We start from the raw sequence: 14244 nt of genomic DNA on the forward strand, positions 1-14244 counted from the left end.
CCTTGTTTCAACAGTTTCAGTCTTAGGCAATGGTCCATTTAACAAACAAATACCAACTTGTCTGAGATAACAAAGTAATACAAAGGCAAGTCGTCTTACATATTACACTTAATTGGTCATAGTTCAAGTCTTATAAGAGCAGATATATGAAAACACTGGGTGAATGTAATACAATAATTTCAAAATAAACAATTCAGTGCTGAAGAGATTGGACTGAAATTACAATAAAAAACAAATGATGAAGGCGTTTGTTTAAGTTGGTGAACTTGGGATAACTCATTTATTTGAAAATACAAAAATTCCATAGATATTTAAACATAGCAAGTGAATGCGAGGAATTCATATGCATATTTTCAAATGATGAGTTTCTTTAAGGATCGGAACCTCAATCAATGCTATTGTTGAGGATCCGGCCGCTTGGTTAGATCCGACCGCTTGGAGCCACATCAGAGGGACACTTTATTTATCCTCTTATTTTATTTATGCAGTCTCAAGGCTATTAGAGCATCCTGTATTATTTTTCATTGTCTGTTATTAAAGTTAGAACACAAGGCAAACGTCCAAGAAGGCTCTCACATTTACCTTTAATTTCCGTTTAAGCAGTCTATTGACAAACAGCAGAAATGCTGAATCCTGTCTACCGGTTTTAGCTTCCGCGATCAGCAATGAGGGAGATTTTCTATTGAGGTTTGTAACTTCCGTGTTTACTTCAAGAGTCAGAGATTTTTGTCTTCCGCTGGGATATCGAGTTTTTGCCGTGTACGATTAAGATAAGGTCGGCATGTACTGTGAACATAGCAGTAACGTCAAAGTGATGAGCTGGACGTGCGTGGCGTCTAGAGGGACGCCTTGAGCAAATAAGGAAGACCGTGTGACGTGAAGTTGGAACCCGGAAAACGGAGTTGGAACAAAACTGGGGGACAGAAATTTCTCGTGGAGGAAGGAGTGTGACCGTCTATGAAGAAACATCTACAAAATCCAGCTTGGGACGCGAGTAACCGCATCATGGACGTCGCTCAACAATTAAGTGTAAAGTAACATTCTGGCCGAACAGAATTCAAATACCAAACTGTATGAGCACGCCCCTAAAATTCTTCACTATTTGCGTTTCAATCTCCTTTATGTTTGCTGTGCTACATCTAAATAGAAACATGAGCTTTATTTCTAAATTATTACTACAGGAGTAGATTCTTTAGAATCAAGGCCATATGTTGTTTAACCATAGCGTAGCTAAGAATACTTTAGTCTACACAAAATATATTAACTTATTGACTCTGGCCAATATTTAGTGTACGATTTCTTCATTCATCCCGTGAGAGGAAATGTTGGAAATCTAGTTACGTTTCACTATGAAAGAAATTTGATCGATGTGAGCGCATATACTTGGTTCCCCTCACGTGAATGCGCCGTATAGATTCGGTTGCATTCACTTACTGTATTTCGAATGAGAAAAGAGATCAGGAACAGAGACAGAGCTGATGCCACAAAAGTGCTATAGAGATCAACCGAGACTTAAATAATTTTCTCGTTCCTCACTTTCGCTCTTTAGGTACATTATAAGTTTTATTCTCCAAATAGTTTCTGGCTGCATGTAGAGTTCTGATACACGCCAAATACAAAGTTACAGAAAGGAACAAAGGATACGTGAGAACAGTTAATGGTCTTCCGTGTCCTTTTTCGTCTTCATAATTTTAAACACTATAATATGATACTACTATATTTTTCGTCCAGGTTCTTATCCCGCTGTTTGGTACTCAGGATAAGGTATCTCGAACGAGGATGGAGTCCTCACCCCATAAGTGGTCAAGTTGTTCGCACTACAGGCCTGCACTTCATATACAGCTGACATTACCAGCACTTCAATGTTTATTAGTATATACCCCGATAATTTGTAATGTATCCAGAAATGCTTTGCGCTTCAGTGGCAATGAATCTTTAAGACGATGATCTTATCCTGAGCCCAAGACAAGCAATATTTCCTAATAATGAAGATAATACAAGCTTCGACATTACATAAAGTGAAGTTGTTTTCCCATCGCCCTACTGTAATCAACATTACGACATAAGCCTATTAAGTCATAACTCCCAAATTGACATGTGCAATTCTCCAAGAATGAAAGTCAAAGCTATATGAACAGGAATTATTTAATTGTAGTGCATCGCTCCAATCACCTTATGAGCGGATGTTAAGTTCAATATAATATTATATTTTGCAATACTAATTGCAATGTCATTTTTTCTCTCTGCAAAAGACCTTTTCATGCATAATTATTTGCAACGCGTTTAAAGTATTGTATAACACCTGTAATTGTTTTATTTTAAGATTAGTATAAATTGGTGTATGAGAGTCAAAACCAGATGTGCAGTTATTCTTTCTCTTTCCAAAGGTGAAAAACGATTCGCATGATTAACGTTAACTCCATCGTCTTTCGTATACAAACATTAATTAGCATTAATCCGAAATTTCATCCCCTATTAGTTCGCCTATGTTAACAATATTCAGTATTGTCAACTCATAAGCCTCAGGTAATAGCAGGGGTGCCCACAAGAGGGGCTATGACGCAGAGTGCGTCATTGAAATATTTGGGGGGGGATAAAAATCTATATAAATATGTTTGACAGGGTGTAAAAATTAATCGAAAAGATTTTTTTCAAGGAAGAACAGCTACGGATAGGCAATTAAGGGGGGTGCGTCATGGACATGAGGGGGGTGGGCACCACTGACGACAGTATAGTTTTATAAATGTTGTATTATAGTTTAGGAAATGAATGATATTGTTATCCCAGATTTATGATTGCAAGCAAACCGAAACTGATATTAGTAATAGTTTATATATATTTCGTTTCTGTGATAATTTTACTTTGGTTTAACACACGAGACCTATGTTACTTGTTAACAACATTAAAACCTATAGGATATCACAAGGCAATATATTCAAAACCAAAACCCACATACTTCCTGTTACAGTGGAAGAATCCCCTTTACAGTTTAAATTTAATATGCTTTCTTCTATGTGAATTTCTACTCATGTTACTGTTTTCAAAATCACAACAGAAAATGACACAGAAGGGAATTGTACTCCCACCTGTTCAATTAGTAACTTATATCTGCATAGACTAGGTTGTGAATTCATATAATTGTTAATCGCATGTAACTACGAAAGGGGAACTATTGGTGTATTTAGGTAGGGAAGACCGGTGGGACATCTTCCCTTTTTTGTTTAATAAGTTAAATTAAAACACAACAATTCTTCCCTCCGATCAGATTTGGTTGGCGTAAAATGTTAGTAAAATAACACAATTATCTTTCTCTTTATCCTCTTTCCTTATAAGACGAAACAAGGAAACAAACAGAAAGTAAAATCATACAATATAGGTCACCCAAGCGTTGCTCATTTCTCCATATATTTTATTTTGGTTTGTGCCTTTTTGTTTCATTAAGAGCCATTATTTACTATCATACTTACAGAAACTTTATGGAAACACTGATACCTGTACATTTTCACTAATAGCAAAAGTACCATTAGGTCCCATCAAAATTGTGCAGTTGTCCCTTAGATGGTTTAGAAATAAAATTCCTGTAACCTTTTACAAAACTGCTTTACTTAAGAATTAATAATAAAACGAAACTGCATGTACTTTTTGTACCACATATTCAGTTAATAATAAAAGAATACACTAACATGTAATTTAAATAAACTAGTATATCTCTAATGCTGATAACCTGTAATGTTACTTGTTACCTGTATCGCGACTAGTTTTGTTTTTAGTCTCTCATAAATATGATGACTTTAGCTGATCTTGTAGCGACAGTTTCAAAATGTTTGTTCATACAACTTCTGATGTGTACCTACAAAGGAAATATATGTAAAGGGTATTTTTTCAGCCGGAGAACTTTACGTTCAAATAAAATAAACAAAAATGTCTTTAGTATCCATGATATTGCCTTTATCTGAAAAATATTTTTATGGCATTACACTTTGAATGAAATTTTGAGCATGTGACCATCACGCCTGGCGAGTACATGGTATAACCTGGAGGTCCAATTTTCACACACTCTTCACGGCGTAGACTTGCGCCTTTACATATCCCCACACAATGATCTTATGGCGTCTAATCGCACTAACGAGGTGCCCAGTTAACATGTCAATTTCGAGAAATTAATCTTTCATCCAATGTTTCATTCAGTAATTTAATTGTGGCGCGCTGTGGCATATGGTGCCGTCCTGCTGGAACTACATGTCTGCAGCATTAATGGCTTTCAATTGACGCACGAACACGTTAGTAATCATGTCTCTGTACTGCTCAGCGTTGTCTGTAATGTTCTGACTAGCCTCGTTCTGAAGGCATTTGAACCAATGATTCCACTGGTCCATAGGGTGCAACGGGTCATCTTACGAGATACGTATGATTGCTTGGAGTAAAAGTATTCCGAAACGATTCATAGTTTCTGTAATTAATCGATAACATGAACGATTATGAGCAGGGCAAAATGCACGTGATGCTCAAAGAATTTGTCAAATTGAAGCATATTTCTCTAAATAAATTTACATAATTTGCAAACCTTGCTCCAGCGTGAGTCTGTTCATGATAAATTGCCAAAACAATCTAACCTCAAAATAACAGACAAATGTAATATCAACTATCACAGAAAACAGTTTTGCTAGTGTAAATATTTCCGCCTATAAAATAAACCTTATATGACCATTACTAAGTGAGTGCTTGATTTGTGACTATGACTTTTAAATAATCAATCTCTTAATATAATTTCAGTAAGTTAAGTGACTTACTACTGTTTACACATGCATAACATTATTACATGATAAATAAAGGATAGAGATTTGACATTTTTAGTGTGCAAGTTACATGAGATTTCAGATTATTTGCTTGGTATTTTCGCTATTATATACCCGCTGTTAATTCTATTCTAAAATATGGTACTACAGAAGTAGTAACAGATGATAGTAAAAACCAATTATATGCTTTAATTAACAAGACTTTCAAAGATGTCTGTGACTGTTCTTTTAACAAAACCAAAACATAGAATACACCCCCTTCAACAAACAGAGTTATTAAATAGTAAGAAGCTCTAATTGCACTTCATTTCTCTGTATTTTATCCACTCTTTTATGCATTGTCTGATGTTATGAGACGTAACCGTTAGCTTCTATGGTAAGTTCAACAACTCTTCGTGGTTGACTAGGCTATGATTAATAACATCTTGAATACTCACTATATTAGGTTCACCCTTGTGTATTGTTAGACCGCATTATTACTGTTCATTAGATAAATTAATTACTTCATTTTACACATGATTTAAATTTCTAGAATATGCCATGTTTAGTGATAACACCAACAATGGTTCGTTATTCAAGTAGTAACGAATTCCGAGAGCCTAAGAAAGGAGAGATCACGTTGACTAGTTACCTATATTGTGTTTCCTACGGTTTTCTTTCTCCTCTTCAGCATCAATCTGAGTAGGTCTATATATTAAGAAAAAATCTGCGATTATAAATTTTAGGTGGTGTTTTAATGGTATTTATTATTTGTTTCGCTAGAAATCCTACTGCATTTCAGTATTACACAGATCAACTCTATAATCTATCAGATGCCTTTGGTCCCTTGGTATTACACCCGTAGCATACTGTGCAAACAGAGTAAGAACAAGAAATAGTATGTAACTTTTCCAATGTTCTACTGACGTAAAGTAATTAACCGTCTAGAATATAGCAACTGAAGACCCCAGTATTAACTTAAGATTTCATTTAAACACGCCGTGTTTCACTGATACCGTTATTTGAAATGGTCTTCACAAGAGTAAAGAATCACACGATGAGTATATCTATTGTAGATCTTGTTAAAGATATAAGTTGCATGTATCTAAGAGTATCTAGATAGAATGTTAGCCATTTGTCTAACTACTAAGAGTAACATCCATATAAAATATAATATTGTTTTCTAATGTTTTCTATTCTTTTCTCTTTAGAGCTCCTTCGTGGCTAAGCGGTTAGCGTAGGCGCCTTTGGCGTGGGAGACCCGGGTTTGACTCCCGGCGGGAGCTCATGTGGTTCGGATTCCACGTTAATCAGTAGGTTCACGTCTCATATAGCCTCGCTGCTGAACGGGACGTAAAACTCAAAATCACCTTACCTCAATATTCTGTTTCTTTTTAATGAGTTAGACGAATTGTCAATTATTAAATAATGGGTCTCACATCGATCTCATGCAAGGGTTGACTTTTGAGTGCAGTCACCTTACACTCTTGCATATGACCCAAAGGAAAATGCATAGAGAGTAAAAAGGTGCTAGTGAAAAAAACAATTCGAAACCTTGGGACGCAAGTGTTCTTGGTTGAATCGTGGACATTGCTACTTGATGATCTCCTTGAATCACAGAGCCAGGTTAATACTAAATATGTAAGATTGCGTCACCTTTTGTAACAAAAGCAAGAACAAATTAAAGAGTGTAAAGGTATACGGAAAGACAAGTGTCATAAAAAAGAAAAGGTACCCTAAAAGTATATTTTAATAGTTCTTTCTGCATGATCGTTTTAAAAAATAGACTACTAGCAGTGCTTCTGGTACTTTTTCTTTTCTTTTATTCTGCTTTCCATGCTCCAAGGTGAAATGACAAACAAGCGTAAGCCATCAGTCAGTGTGAGAGTCAGCCTCTGACCTTGGCAGACGAGTTTCAGAGTCAAAACGGTACAGGCAAGCGAAGTACGTACGCTATCACTGTAGAAACCTTCGACTGTTTCTTCAACTTAGACTTTTGTAGCAGTTATGCTATAATTTACAACGAAGGTATTTTGTGTCTGAAGTGAACTAGCATATAACGTCAGAAATAACTTATAGAATGTATTTCGTTTATCCTTCTGCTTTTTCACTTTGAAACATCGAATTTAAAGGAAGAGAACTTACTCATTTTGTTTCCCGGGACTTCTGTTCAAGCAGGGTTACATTACTATAAGCAACAATTGTATTAATCACAATGAAAGTCTTTTGTAGTTATGTATGCTCCTATTTTCTGCTTTACATAAATTTATTTTTCTATGAATTGTCTCTTTCCTACAAGAATATACAACCGCAAACTCCATATATTTCCATCATGAGATTATAATAATTGGATTGTGTTGCTACCTAGTAACGGATCTCTTCTGACAACATCCTGCTTGGAAACTCATATCCCACATAGTTCAATACTAGCGAGCAAATGACGGCGTCAGGCGACCTACACGTAATTGAAAGTTTTCTTTCTTACGATTTGTTGGTCACAAGCAAAAGTACGATAAGTTGTCGCTAAAACCTATAGGAAAATGTTCATCATTAGAAACGTTCTTCTAAGTTGATAGTATGGTGAAAATCCCGGCCTAATAGTGTGTCGTAGATGTCACTTATCGAAGTTGAACACAATCGAAACACATACGCTGTTACTCATTAACTCAGCACAAACACATACACGAGTAATCACATAACCTAAACTGGTGGAACGTTGGGCTAAGATCTGGTAAATCTACCCCTTCCCCCATAAAACAACCGCACATATTTTTACCTAACAACAGTATTTCTCCAATTCATTTTATTTGGTATGTCCTATAGTTGGTAAATCCCTACACGTTTTTTCCTAATCTTGTTTTGGAAGTTTCATACAGCTATGTTTCAGGCACAAAGTAGAAATCTTAATAATGAAAGCGCAATTCCTAATTTGATATTTTTGTACTTGCTTGCCAGTTCACGATGCAAACGATTGAAAAAACTTTAATATCTAATGTGTGGTATTCATCTTGATGTTTAAGGATCCATCGTAAGCAGTTTTCTTCCACTGAAAAATTATAAACTTAGTGTTCAGCTAGTTTCTTTAAAACTGATGTAATATGCTACCTTACTTTTAATATTGAAATTATCATATGATATTTAAAATAAAGAAGCTTGACTTGATATTTGATTACATTTTTTCTTCTTTGTGGCCATGTTTCTCATTATTGTCACAACGATGCAGGACTTCTGGATGGTATGAGAACAAATAAGACCCGTTATTAAGTTTGGAACTCTCTTTCATTTTAAAATATACTTTTACATTTAATGTAGTTTAGTGCCAGAAAATATGTTTTTCATCTGATGTGTCTACGACGATGCTGTCGAGGTACAAGTTTCTGTTGGTACAGTATATTACATCAATTATAAGCATATGTTAATTGTTAGCACTTCCCCTGTTTTAAAACTATTAAGCTGTAAAATAAGAATAAGACGTAATTACTCACCTTGTTCACTATGCAATTGTGAGCACACTAAATACTTCTTTTAATATTACATATAAGATATGGGTGTGTTAAGACACTAGAAAGGGCAAGTAGTATTAATACGTCTGCACAACATTGTTCAAAGTCACTCTGCTAGCATGTTCTTTAGAGAAAGGGAGCTACAGAAAACTATTTCTAAAATACCCTATTATTCCGTATATACAGTACCTTGTACACCAATAATAGTAAATTCTTTGATAAGAAGTACCTACTATACTCAACTTTTTATTGTAATCATAATCCTAACGAGGCAGTTGTGAAAAACACAAAATATAGTTAATTATTTTATAGTTATACAAACAATAAATATTGCTCTTCTAACATTAATATGCTTACAATATTTAGTATTATGAAATGAATTATATATTTATAGTCATGCGTACGATATACGCATAGTCGTGGAAACGATACGGCACTTGCATAAAATTTCATAACCGTAATATTGATAATGTTTTGCTTACTTTTCTGTGCTGTAATGGATTGGAGACGTAATGTGACACACATGTTTGGTAAACTTACGCGATTTGAAGGTATACATGCGTGAACTCTATGCTTCTATGTTTAAACAGTATAGTATTATTTCCAAGTTATGTGTTAGGCTTTTTCCGTAATTATGCTTTGAGCTTTGTAAAACCGCTCAGTGTTAAGTGGTTTTATATGAGTTGATTTCAGGAAGTGTTAATATGCTACGCCTAACATTTTCGGATCTCTTTGGAAAATTTAAGGTATCTTTTTTCTCCCTCCATCTTACAGATACAAGATCTCTAGTGTACTTACTCCACAAAATATAGCTGAACGAGCGAAGGGTGTTATAAGCCATGCAGGGATCATTGTTTTCTACTTCTTACACGATTTAGACAAAAACAAGTTTCTCGGTTTTGGAGACATGAAACGAGTTGGGGGAAGATTCTAAAAACAATTTCAAAACGTACGAAACACGTAAGAGTATCGGAACAAATTTAAGCTGATACGTGCATTGCTCTCAGGAATCCTCGATTAAAGTGTGAATATTGTAGAACGCTCGCCGCAATTAGGTTAGGTTGGTTAATTTGTGTACCTAAGCTCAATTGACATAGTACTAGCGCGAGGGAGCGAGGCAGCGGTTAGTAGCACCACATGCAAGACGTTATCTGTATTTATTAGAACTCAATGCAGAGGGAGCGAGTGTTCTAGGAATTTGCTGAATGAAGTAGTAAATCCAGTAATTCTATTACATCCTGCAGATAGGTATAGTTCCTTGTCCCGCATTAGTTCAGTATGAAGTTACAAAAAAGGGGTATACTTCCACACAAGGCATACCGCGGTGCCATGGTGTGAAAATATGTCCGTGGTATTCAAGTTTTCGGTAGGGTCCTTGGCCCCCTTCTCCATTCAGTTGTAATAAAGTTAGAAAAAAGTATGCCCTGTATCGATACTAACCTGTCTTCCTTCGCTATCGCCTGCTCGGCAATACTGTGTGAATTAGGTATTGAGCTGTGGTACAGAAAGTGTCACACTGTACCACCTGGCAACTAACTTATATTTGGGGACTTCCTCTTTCAGAACCTTCCCAGAGACTTTTCTCTTTCCCATGTCTAAATAATATAGACCACTAGTTTACGAATAACATTTAACAGTTAGAGTGAATTAATAGAATTGCATTGCTATTGCTTAACATGTTGGTTAGGTTTAGAATGCAGTTATTCATATACCGTGCTGAATGCACGTATTGTTTGTTTTCGGGTTATTACGCCCCTTTATTTTTTGAGACGTTTAAGTTCGGCATTTTTACTTTACGTTTGATGGCAGGTTTGTATTGTTTCATTTCTAAGTTGCTTAACATTATGCACCTATATATATATATATATATATATATATATATATATATATATATATATATATATATATATATATATATATATATATATATGTGTGTGTGTGTGTGTGTGTGTGTGTGTGTATTCTTTGTACTATTATTTTGTTATCTAGTGTAACCTAATATTCTTTTAGTGTTTTATTTTAATTTTTACTATTATGTATGTATGCAATTTGACGTATTATTTTCTGACTTGTCCTTTGTGCTTGAAGGATGAAACTAAACTAAACCAAACTAATAATAAGGGAGATTTTTTTATGAATGCATCATTTGTGCAAAATATCAATTTTAACATGGATTTGTATTAAATGAAATGAAATTTGAGTGTAAGGTTTCCCAATTACGTACCGAGTCTAAGGGGAATGATGATGATGAGTAATGAACAAAACGTTGAAATGATAAAATTGGGATTGGGAAGAGTGTTCCACCATGGCCTTGTGGAATGTATTGTTCATAATATTCAGAAAATAATGTTTAAGTTAATTTTTCGAAGCTTACAAGTGATAATGGTAGCAGGATGCATTAAGTTATTGCCTTGAAACAACAATTTTTTAGCTTTTAATTTTTAGACTTGGAGTTAGTTCTTAGGTTTGTTTCTATTTTGCTTTTAGATTTACAAGTATTCTTCTTGAATTAGCATTAAATAATCGTAGTCGTATCAGTAAATATTTTTTTTTAATATATGCCTTCATAGAAATTTCACCTCAAAAATTATACAGTAATAATTACCGATTGAAGTGGAATACGTTAGTTTCTTTTTGCATTACTTGTTCTCTATTACATGAAAAATGGGGCTATTTGGCTCAATGGAAAAACGTTCACTCGTGCCAAGTGGGATTTGTGGTTAACAAATACTGTGTGTATGTCGGTTTTCTCGAGTTATTACTTTTCTAACGCATTCTTCATTCCAGGATTTCATTCATCCTTCTTCATGACCGTCTCCATTATCCTCGGTACATAAGTAGTAGAGGTCCCGGCGTTCATACACTTGGAAACGTTTGGCAGTAGGAACGTTCCCGCGGACTTAACTGGTGTAAACTAGTATTATCCTATATGGTCATGCTCTTGGACGCCTACCAGATCTAGAAACAAGATGAAGCATGAATTTTTCGTGTTCTTGTCGTGTATTGGCTAGTTCTTTTAACCCCCAAACCCCCACTCCCTCCTGCGAAGAGCGTAATCGGAACGTATGTGTTTGTAGTTGAAAAAGTGATTTTACCAGGATGTTGTACTGAGAAATTGGAAGCAGATAATTGCGCATTATTAACGTATTTACAAAGTGGAAATGTCTGTTTAATATATAATGGAATGAAGATTAATGTATCTGGGCATAACATGCACGATCTTGAATTTGTTGAACTGGTATACTCCTCGTAAGTGTTTCATGGAATATACAAACAAGATGAAACATGAATTTTCCTCTTCACCCCTCCTCTTCATGTAAGCGCAGACATCTGTATGTATAGTGTCGTTATTCTGTGTTGATAAGCTACTGAAGTAACATGTCTTTGCCTACTTGTGCATCAACTATGGATACCAAGAAAGAGTACTTGTTATATGTGGAATATGGACTTAATTCAATGAAAACGAAATTAATTTGTATTGGTCAGGGTAGTGATACATTTGAGCCAGTGATTCGTGTTGATAAAGGAATTGTGTTTGGAGTTGAGTTAAATTGTGCAGAGTGTGAGAAAGTTTTACATTTGACCCGTTTGTAACAGACTATTTAAATTTTCAACTGGAAATTACACTTATAAAATCTCTTGGTCGAAAAACGAACTGGTGGTGCGAAAACTAATGGGTAAAAATTAGTGATGTTAGAGAAGAAAGAAACACTTCATGCTCCTCAAAACACTGTGTACTTCACTTCAAGTGATTGCCTTTATTTCTTGGAAATATCTCCGTGTATTGAACATGCAGTGAAAAACCGTAACGTTTGCAGTGTTGTGCTACGTGAATATTTTGACTTGTGTACACATATTATTCGCAATCATGTACATCACAGTCTCTTACATGGAGAGGACTTGCCGGAATCGATATCTGTGTAGGCGAACATAGAATTATTAATGACATTAACATTAGTTTGCAAGTGTCTCTCTCGATAAGAACAGTGATGTGAACATTGATGGTGAAAGATTAACATTGGAAATGAGAGTATTTTGCAAACAAAAACTCATAGATTCAATTATGGATGATTTATATGATAGTGGGCGAAAACAATACTCAACCTTCGGAGGCTATCAGCGAAGTGAATGTCTCTTCAAAAAGAAAAAGGAAATTGATTTTTCATGTATGTTAAACAACTTAATATCAAATGTAAGAAAAACTTATAGTGAAAATGAAATGTTGTGTGTGTTTTGCGATCGTTTCATACACCTCAAGATGATAGGATTTTTAAATGGTGTACTAATCTTTTGTGATAGAAAAAAATCCTTAACATATTTTTCCTCGTATACTATGAGTGATATGTATAGTAATAATAATAATAATAATAATAATAATCATAATCATAATAATGAATTAAAATTCTTGAAACAAGTGTTAAAATAAAAGTTAGTATTTGAAATTATTTTTATTATTATTATTATTATTATTATTATTATTATTATTATTATTATTATTATTATAGATATTATTATTATTATTATACAATTCTGTCTTAAGTATAATAGGACTTTGTTATTTTCAAAACCGGAACTAAAATAATTAATATTAAATTTTTAAAAAGAAAGTCCTATCATAATAATATTGGATTCAATACTTAGTTTAATTTACGAAAGAACGACTATTAAATATTTGAATTCATTTTTATTATTATTATTATTTAGTTATGTGATTACATCATTGAATTAAAAATCAGTACTCTATCATTTTTTAAAAACAGTATGAAATTCTTTAATTCAGTGAGTTAAAATACGTTTTATGAGATATTTAATTAATTACATAATTGATCATAAAAAATATTTATTAGGAAATGGAAAAATAAGAAATAAAATATTTGTTTCCAAAGAGAAAAAAGAGCAATACAAAGTATTTATTGATGTTGATGAAGATGTTTACACAATTAAAACCACGGTAAGTATAGTACATTTTTAAAACACAATACGTTCGATTTTTTATTGTGCAGTTGATGATAATTTCACAGTTGCCATATACTGTTCACTGTTGATGTTCATACACACGTACACAGATGTGTTGTTTTTACACATACACATTTCACTGTTCAATTAGTGGTAACTTCACAGATGATACTACTGATGTTAATGATGTTGAAGCGTAGATAAATGTTATTATGTACAGTGATTATGTCCATACACTCCTTGGCGATTTTTTATTCTCTGAAATGAAAAAATCTAAAACATAACTTAAAATTTATATTATCTCTAATCATGAACAAATAAAAACAACAACAAATGATAATAAACACAAGCACATTATAATAAAGAAGAAAAAGGAAGAAGAAATGACTACCTGCAATAATAATATGTATAATAAAATAGTATTCAAAACAATCGAAGAAGAAAAAGAAGAATGAAGGCGTGATGGTATGTATACAGGAGCAATAATTACCTGTTTACCTGTAAAAATAAATACAGCAAGCGGCGATCATTTTTTCTGGAGTTGATGAAAAAGTGTATTGAAATTCATTTAAGGACTTTCCTTTGGCTTTGAAACAAAGGAAAAGGTATGAATAATATCCACATAGGGACGATTTTACATTTTGAATTTCTTTATTATTAAATCTATAAAAAATGGAATTTCTACGTAGAAATTGAATATGTTATATTAGATATGGAAAAAATCCAAACGTATCGATGTAGTGGGCACGTCCATCAGTATGAATATATACGGAAATCCATTGTGTGCCAAGTTTGTTCGAGGGATCTGTGTTTATGGTGATAGAGGAAGTGGAACATCTGTTGGTTATTGATTGGCTGAAAATACGCCAACGAAATGATTGTGAAATGAAGAATTTATTTGCAAAGCATTCAATAAATCTATTGTAGAAGACATCATGTATAGAAATGCAGACATGTACATGCATGATACGGTATTTAAATATCGTACCTTTAAAAATCCATGATGATGT

At 33.9% G+C, this 14244-nt stretch overlaps 1 protein-coding gene across 3 annotated transcripts in view; it reads left to right on the forward strand.

Moving 5' to 3' along the window:
• Positions 1-14244, forward strand: part of LOC145683405 (uncharacterized) — an 868942-nt gene that overhangs the window by 326839 nt on the left and 527859 nt on the right. The gene's annotated exons all lie outside the window — the stretch shown is intronic.

This window comes from Thermobia domestica, chromosome 4 (assembly GCF_964235325.1).
Source record: "Thermobia domestica chromosome 4, izTheDome1.hap1.1, whole genome shotgun sequence".
Lineage (NCBI taxonomy): Eukaryota > Metazoa > Arthropoda > Insecta > Zygentoma > Lepismatidae > Thermobia > Thermobia domestica.